Source organism: Pogoniulus pusillus, chromosome Z (genome assembly GCF_015220805.1).
Source record: "Pogoniulus pusillus isolate bPogPus1 chromosome Z, bPogPus1.pri, whole genome shotgun sequence".
Classification (NCBI taxonomy): Eukaryota; Metazoa; Chordata; class Aves; order Piciformes; family Lybiidae; genus Pogoniulus; species Pogoniulus pusillus.
This window is the reverse complement of record NC_087309.1, coordinates 105,332,731-105,340,235: the sequence shown is the minus strand read 5'-3', so window position 1 is coordinate 105,340,235 and position 7,505 is coordinate 105,332,731.

The window sequence follows — 7,505 nt, the reverse complement described above, 5'->3', positions numbered from 1 at the left end:
TGAATTTTCGTTGCCTCCTATACAATTGTTCTTTAAACTTCAGCTTTATATTGTTGTGCTTTTAAACTGTGTTTGTACATGTGCTATATTAAGATATCTATTCTCATCTAACATTTTGGTTTTGTTATTGTGGGATTGCTCTATTACAAATTACCTCTTTACATGAAAATTGTCCTGAATTTCCTAAACCAAAAAATTAATGTTTATATTAATAAACATAACTCTGGAAACTCCAAGAAATGGTATATTAAAAGATACTACAGGTCTTTTTGTAGGGGAAATGATGGGTGTAGGAAGAAATCCATCATCTGAAGACTGCAGTGCTACAGTTAGGCAAGATAAACAAGGCAGGCCAGGAATATCTGGATAGGAGGACAGCTGCTGCTTCAAGCTACTGTGATACCTGACCATTTTGTGAGATACCATTGTCTGAGGGAAGAGAGTAAATGGGGCACATAAGAATCCATCCCTGCAGGAACTGTCCTTGGAGGGTCTCCCCACAGAGATGTGCAGTGGCAGCACAGGCAATGGAGGTGATTTGTAAAGAAGGTAACAAAGACTTCCTACACACAGCAAGACTTTACAGTATATTGTAGTATCTTACGAGAATTTGTTTTTTTCATTGATGGAGAAGCTTGTTGGCATTACACCTTCATGCATTTGTGCAGTGGCTTTTGATGTGGGTTCCCCCTAAGTGGCAAAACTTTGGGAGCTAACACAGGTTCAGCACAAAAATGGGAGAAACATTTTTACAAAGCAATGGATGTTTTTCTGTCTTATAATACTTAACAACTAAGTACCCTTTTTGTCAGTATTATCCTGGAAATGAGTAATAGTGGTTGCTCTTGTTTTAAACTACACTGTTCTAAAACTCCATTTTGATAGACATAAGCACGTGTGTACATAAATACCCAAACATAGTCTAGCTACTATAAAATCTGCTGAGATCATCAGCGATTAGAAAACCTTGAAGATGCTTCATTTACCATTGGAATGGGCTGCTCACAGAGGTGGTGGAGTTGCCATCCCTGAATGCGTTCAAGGAAAGACTGGATGAGGCACTTAGTGCCACGGTCTAGTTGATTGGATAGGCCTGGGAGATAGGGTTGGACTGGATGGTCTTGGAGATCTCTTCCAGCCTGGTTGCTTCTATGATTCTATGTCACGAGGATTAAGTTTCCGTTTCAGTGAAAGAATATTGAATATATGCCTAAGAAATACGCCGTACGGGAGGTCCACAGTGTGCAATCTTTTGGTACCACAGGACATTGAAAAGAAGTATGTGTCTAGCATGAGACTCAGAGCGGGTTGCTGTGTACAGCAACAGACCTCAAATAAGTTCATGCATGTGCTAAGTGTTCCTGATTTGATGCATCAGGGGAACAATAAAGTATCAGAAATTTCAAGAGCTCCTAGGGGAGAAATTGTCTCATCTAAGAATTCAAAAGTGCTCAGCAAAGGATATAATTCTTTTGTCATCTCTAAGCTAGAATGGAAGCCCTTAAAACAGCTAACAGCATATAGTGCCACTTCTCATATACCCTTGTTGTCAGGCCTGCCTTGAGTTTTATGAAGCAGAACTACTTGAGATCTACTCTGACCAGAAGTCAGCATGCAATATAAAATGCCTTACTAGGGAACTGAACAAGGAATCAGAACTTAGGACAGTGCCAACATCTGCACTTGCAGAGACAAATGGAGACTGTAGTCACAGAACCTGGGATATGTCAATCACAAGGTTTCTGTAGTGTTTATTGTTATGATGCACCTTACTCTCATCAGGTCCTGATCTTGATAAGACTTTTAATACCTCCTCAGTCATCTTCAGATTGCAAACAGAAACAGGCTAATTTCACTCTGCAAAGCAATTTCATTGAAGGCAATTTACATTGAACTAGACATTCATGAATTGCTGGATTCAGTCACATCTCTATAATGCACTATGCTAAATTACCTACTACAGAAGAGCAGTACCACAGATCAGTAATACATCCTTTAGGAAGTGCTGGTTCCAACTGTGTGAAGTTTTTTGTTTAAAAATATTTAGTTAAGAAATTTTAGCTGAATTTGACACCCTACTACATACTGCAATAGCTCCTTTGTTTTTTCCCTCCCTCTTTTTAAACTATCAACAAATCCAAAGTCAAAAAACAGTGGACTTCCCCACATTGTCATCTGTACTGAGCAGACTGTGGATTAAATGTTCAGCAACAAGATGTCTTACACAAACTGTTGAAAGTCTAAGGGAATGTCTGGGTATTTTCAGATTTCCTGCTCTTCTTGTGGATTTTTTGACGTTTCTTCATGACAGTGTTACGAAGGGGGCTAGTTGAAATCTGAGTTTGGGGTAAAATGCAATGAGGCCGATTTAAAAGTTATTAAACAATTTATTAATATACACAAAATTACTTCCCCAAACTTATTTACAACTATCCACACAAGTTCTTGGATGTGGTTAGCAGAACTATCTTACAGAATGTCTCTATGCAATGGAATTTTGAAAGGTTTTAGAAATGTCCTTGATGGAGAGTCTGTTGGCTTCATTCACTGCTTCTAAGGCTAATTAAATTCCTTTAGCAACTTGAGTAAAGAGTTAAGAATACTCACTAGTCCTAATGTCTGTGGCCCAAACATAGGCAGGAAAATATTCGACAGAAGTCCTGTGGCAAATTCCATGTGGGCTGCAAAGTAGAGTCAGCTACTGGCTGAGGCGGCTGAGGCGACGGGCGCGCGAGGGGCAGGTGAGCGAGGAACGAACGAGTACTCAAGCCCCTTATTCACCTGTTCACCCCCATTTATAGGGTAATGGCCATGGCTAATGGTCTCATTGGCCACACAATCACCCAATCACCTCTGGCAATCACCCAAGTAGACCCCAAAATGGAAGAACCCACAGGCTGTTGTCTTCCAAAATGGGGGGTGCATACGCCCTGCACACGACAGGGACGTGGTCCCCAATGAAACCCCTCTCAGGCAATTAGACTAAACCAGACTAGGTTGCCTGGGTTTCTTTTGTCCTGTTTTATCGCCTCTGGCTGCAATGCAGACAGGCAGGTAAACATGTCTGGACAAGACAGGACATGCTCAAGCCCATTTTGTGCCCTTTGGGACTATTCACCACAGACAGGGTCTGAGGTTTCCATTTTAGTGGAGAGGTTTTCCCCCAGACTTTTCAATTGTGAAGATTAATTTCCCAATATGGACCAGGGCACTGTTGAACTGTACCAAATGCATGTTGAAAACAATGACTCTAATATTATTACTGTCTACAACTACCTGAAGGGGCATTGTAGCCAGGTGGGGAGTGGCCTCTTCTCCCAGGCAACCAGCAATAGAACAAGGGGACACAGTCTCAAGTTGTGCCAGGGTAGGTATAGGCTGGATATTAGGAAGAAGTTCTTCACAGAGAGAGTGATTTCCCATTGGAATGGGCTGCCCAGGGAGGTGGTGGAGGCACCGTCCCTGGGGGTCTTCAAGAAAAGACTGGATGAGGCACTTGGTGCCATGGTCTAGTTGATTGGTTAGGGCTGGGTGCTAGGTTGGACTGGGTGATCTTGGAGGTCTCTTCCAACCTGGTTGATTCTATGAAATTCTATGAAAAAAAATTCTAATACCAAACTACTCCTTTTAGACAGTAAATTTTGATGTCTGTCACAACAAAAATGCTAGTATTGTTAGAAATCATTTCACCAGCACACCCATATAGCTTCTGTAGTTTCTGAGTAGATGCCACATTTATTGAAAACAGTCCACACAAGCAAAGGTGCAGGTGTTGTACAAAGACAGCAGCTCAACCAGTTAATGGATATTTGGTTATCTCTGATTAATTTTGTCCTGTTTGCATGCCTAAGAATGTAATGATTAATCTTTTACTTTCCACATAATTACTAAAGGGATCCCATCTTCATCTCAAACTGTACACTTCTTATCATTTCTTAGCTACGTGACCTCTGTCATATTTGGAGTACATTGAGGCTATCATTTTGTGACGATAAATATCCAGATCTATTCCCACCCACCCAGCTAATCTAATGACACAGCCTAGTGACGATGAGCTCTGACCTGTGACCACACCACTATCCACTTACTAACCACTCAACACTTACTGAAAAGAGAACAGGGGTTACTTATTAAATTATTCTAGCCTTTTTGGAAATACAGTCAACAACTGTTTTCCTGTCATCTGACCACAGCACTTATGATCATCACTATCTTTGTGTAACTTTCTACTCTGCTCTGGTGAGACCCCACCTGGAGTACTGCATCCAGTTCTGGAGCCCCCATTACAAGAAGGATGTGGATGTGCTGGAGTGTGTCCAGAGAAGGGCCACGAGGATGATCAGAGGGCTGGAGCACCTCTCCTATGAGGACAGACTGGAAGAGTTGGGGCTGTTCAGTCTCGAGAAGAGGAGGCTCTGAGGTGACCTTATTGTGTATCTGAAGAAGGCCTACAAAAAAGCTGGGGAGGGACTTTTCAGAATATCAGGGAGTGACAGGACTAGGAGGAATGGAGCAAAGCTGGAGATGGGTAGGTTCAGGCTGGATGTGAGGGGAAAGTTCTTCACCATGAGAGGGTGAGAGCCTGGAACGGGTTGCCCAGGGAGGTGGTTGAGGTCCTGTCCCTGGAGGTGTTTAAGGCCAGGCTGGATGAGGCTCTGGACAGCCTGATCTAGGGTAGGGTGTCCCTGCCCATGGCAGGGGGGTTGGAACTAGATGATCCTTGTGGTTCCTTCCAACCCTGGCTGATTCTATGATTCTATGATTCTAACTTACCTTCAGTGTTCCTCTGCCTAGACGGTGCAATACATCCAATGCTGTCAGAAGACCCAACACAATGTGGGATATATGAAACTGAAAAGCAATGTGTTTGAATCTGGGAAAGAAACCAAAGCAAGCAAACAAACCCAAAACCAAACAAAACAACCCCACCCAAAGAAGCACACAAACAACAAGAACAGAAAAAAACTCACAACAAAATGGGCCCTGAAGAAAGACAAACGGACACATGGGCACTGGTGCATTAAATAAAAAAGAAAACATTTGCATGTCACTGCACAGAAATGAAGGTTCTTAACACAAATTCTTTCTGCCACGAGGAAAATTTGTCTACCTTGGTCTTTATTTTAGGCAAATTATTCTCTTTAAATGGCATTTCCCACTATAGCTAACCTTAATGTTAAGATCTGAAGGTTGACCTGTGTGCTAATGAATTGCAGAGTGGTGATGTGCCTTTCACAGAATCACAGAATCATTAAGGCTGAAAAAGACCTCTGAGATCATCAAGTCCAACCTATGACCCAACACCATTACATCAGCTAAACCATGCCACCAAGTGACACATCTAATCTTTTCTTAAAGACCTCCAGGGACGGCAACTCCGCCAGCTCCCTGAGCAGTCCATTCCAGCGTCTATTCACCCTTTCTGTGAAGAAGTGCTTACTAATATCCAACCTAAACCTCCCCTGGTACAGCTTCAGACCATGTCCTCTTGTCCTGTCACTGCCTGCCTGGAAGAAGAGTTTGACCCCTACCTGACTACAACTTCCATTTAGGTCCATTTCCAAAATGCAAGGCGCATCAGGACCAGTTACGATAGTATGTTTCTTCCACTCTCTACCAGTTAAACTAATCTCAGCTTGCAACTTAGTTAACTCCTGAGATCCATCAGTGATTCCAGAAATAGTGATAGACTCTGTCCCTTTGCAGTTTGATGCCAACAAAGTACACTGAGCACCTGTGTCAACTAAAGCTCTGTATTTCCCAACTTTTGAACTGCCAGGCCACCTAATGAATACATTCCAATAGATTCGGTTCTCTCCACTATCCCTTTCCTCCTCCTGGCTGGAGGCAGGGCACCCCTAATGCTGAACATGGCATGTAGGGTGTACACAGTGATTGGTGTTGTTGTGAGAGAAACTGCAATTGCTGGGATAATTGCAGTTGGTCTGGGGAGCTGAAGAAGTGACAGACACTTTTCTGGCATTGCTGCCTCTGTTTCTGCCACTCTGCAGTTCCTTGACTCTCTTTGAAAGAGCTGAAGTAGGTTTACCATCCCACTTGTTCATGTTCCCACCATATTTGTCACACAGAATTATCCACAGTGACGCACGTGATTGCTGATGTCTAGGTGGAATTTGTCTCCTCCTGGGCTGGAATTGCCTTGCAGGAGGTGGGCATCTGTTCCTGACTGCAGAAACATGCATCCATTCAGATGATGCAGGAATGGTATCCTTTGCCAGATTGGAAATGGAGAGTTTGATTTCCTCCTGCAGTTCTTTCATGCTATCTTTAATGCCATCCTTCATCTCTGTACCTAGAGTTTTTATGGCAGAGATTATGGCAGAATGTGACAAGCTGTCCTCTATCTGCCTGAGCTGGTCAGTGAATTCACCAACAGTGAGAGACCTTCCATTATCACTCCTTGATAGAAACTTGCTGGACAAGATGTTAGCATAGGATGAAGGAACAAGCTTAATAAGCTTCTTCATGAGACCTGTTCCAAGAGGAATGTCATCAGGCTCATGAGTGCCATGATCTCCATAAAGCACTTCCTTCACAGCAAACTCCTTCAGAAGCTTAATTCCCTGCTCAATGGTGTTCCACTTCTTAGCAGCCCATGGCAGATCATCTCAGGAAGGATATCTCATAGCCACAGCCAGCAGAAGGCGTGTTCACAAGCTAACCCTACCAAGAAGACTTGCCAGGTATTTGTCCACTCCACTCTCCTTGGTTAGTGGTCCCAGCTGCTTGGCAGACTTGTCTCCTATCTGCAGGGCATTAGCACCAATGTCACGGCATCTCACCAGCAAGCTTAGGATTGGCTCACCTGATTCCCTTGAGTATTCCTTTCTTACTTCCCTGACCTCTCTGAGGGGATCATTGGAATCCTGGATGTCACCCTCCTCCTCTTCCTCCTGTTGATCTGGTTGTCCCTGGCCTAGAAGCAGAACTTTCCTAAAAGCACTCCTAAACTCCTCGGAATCCTCCTCTTTCTTGGCAGCCAATCACACAACTCTGCTCTTGTCAGAGTACTGAGATCTAAGTGTGTTGGTCAAATCCCAAAGACTATACTTCCCCTCTTCCTCCTCTAGTGAACCAGAGGTCCCCTCCCCTAAGTCCTCCTTTTAATCACTCCTTGTCAAATGTTTCGTCTATGTCCAGGCTTTGGCTGGGGCCAAGATAATTTGAGCTGAAATGAACTTTGACGACACCTCTAGCAGGTCTGAATTATGTGGGGTCTGATCTGAGGCCTGTGAATTTGAATCTGGCTTAGGGTTAGGGGTTTCTGCTGCCTAAGGAGTCAAATTAGCTGAAGGAACACCTTGGGCCTGAGCAGTTTTCTCTGTTCCTTGGCCACCAGCCATGTTTCTGTCAACAACTGAGACTTTGGCAGTATGCCTAGAATCTAGGGGAGGAGGTGCAGTGGTGGCTCCTCCTTGCTCTCACTCCAAGCTAGGAGTGTTTAGATTCAGACTGCTGCATATCTGGCACACTGACCTTTTCTT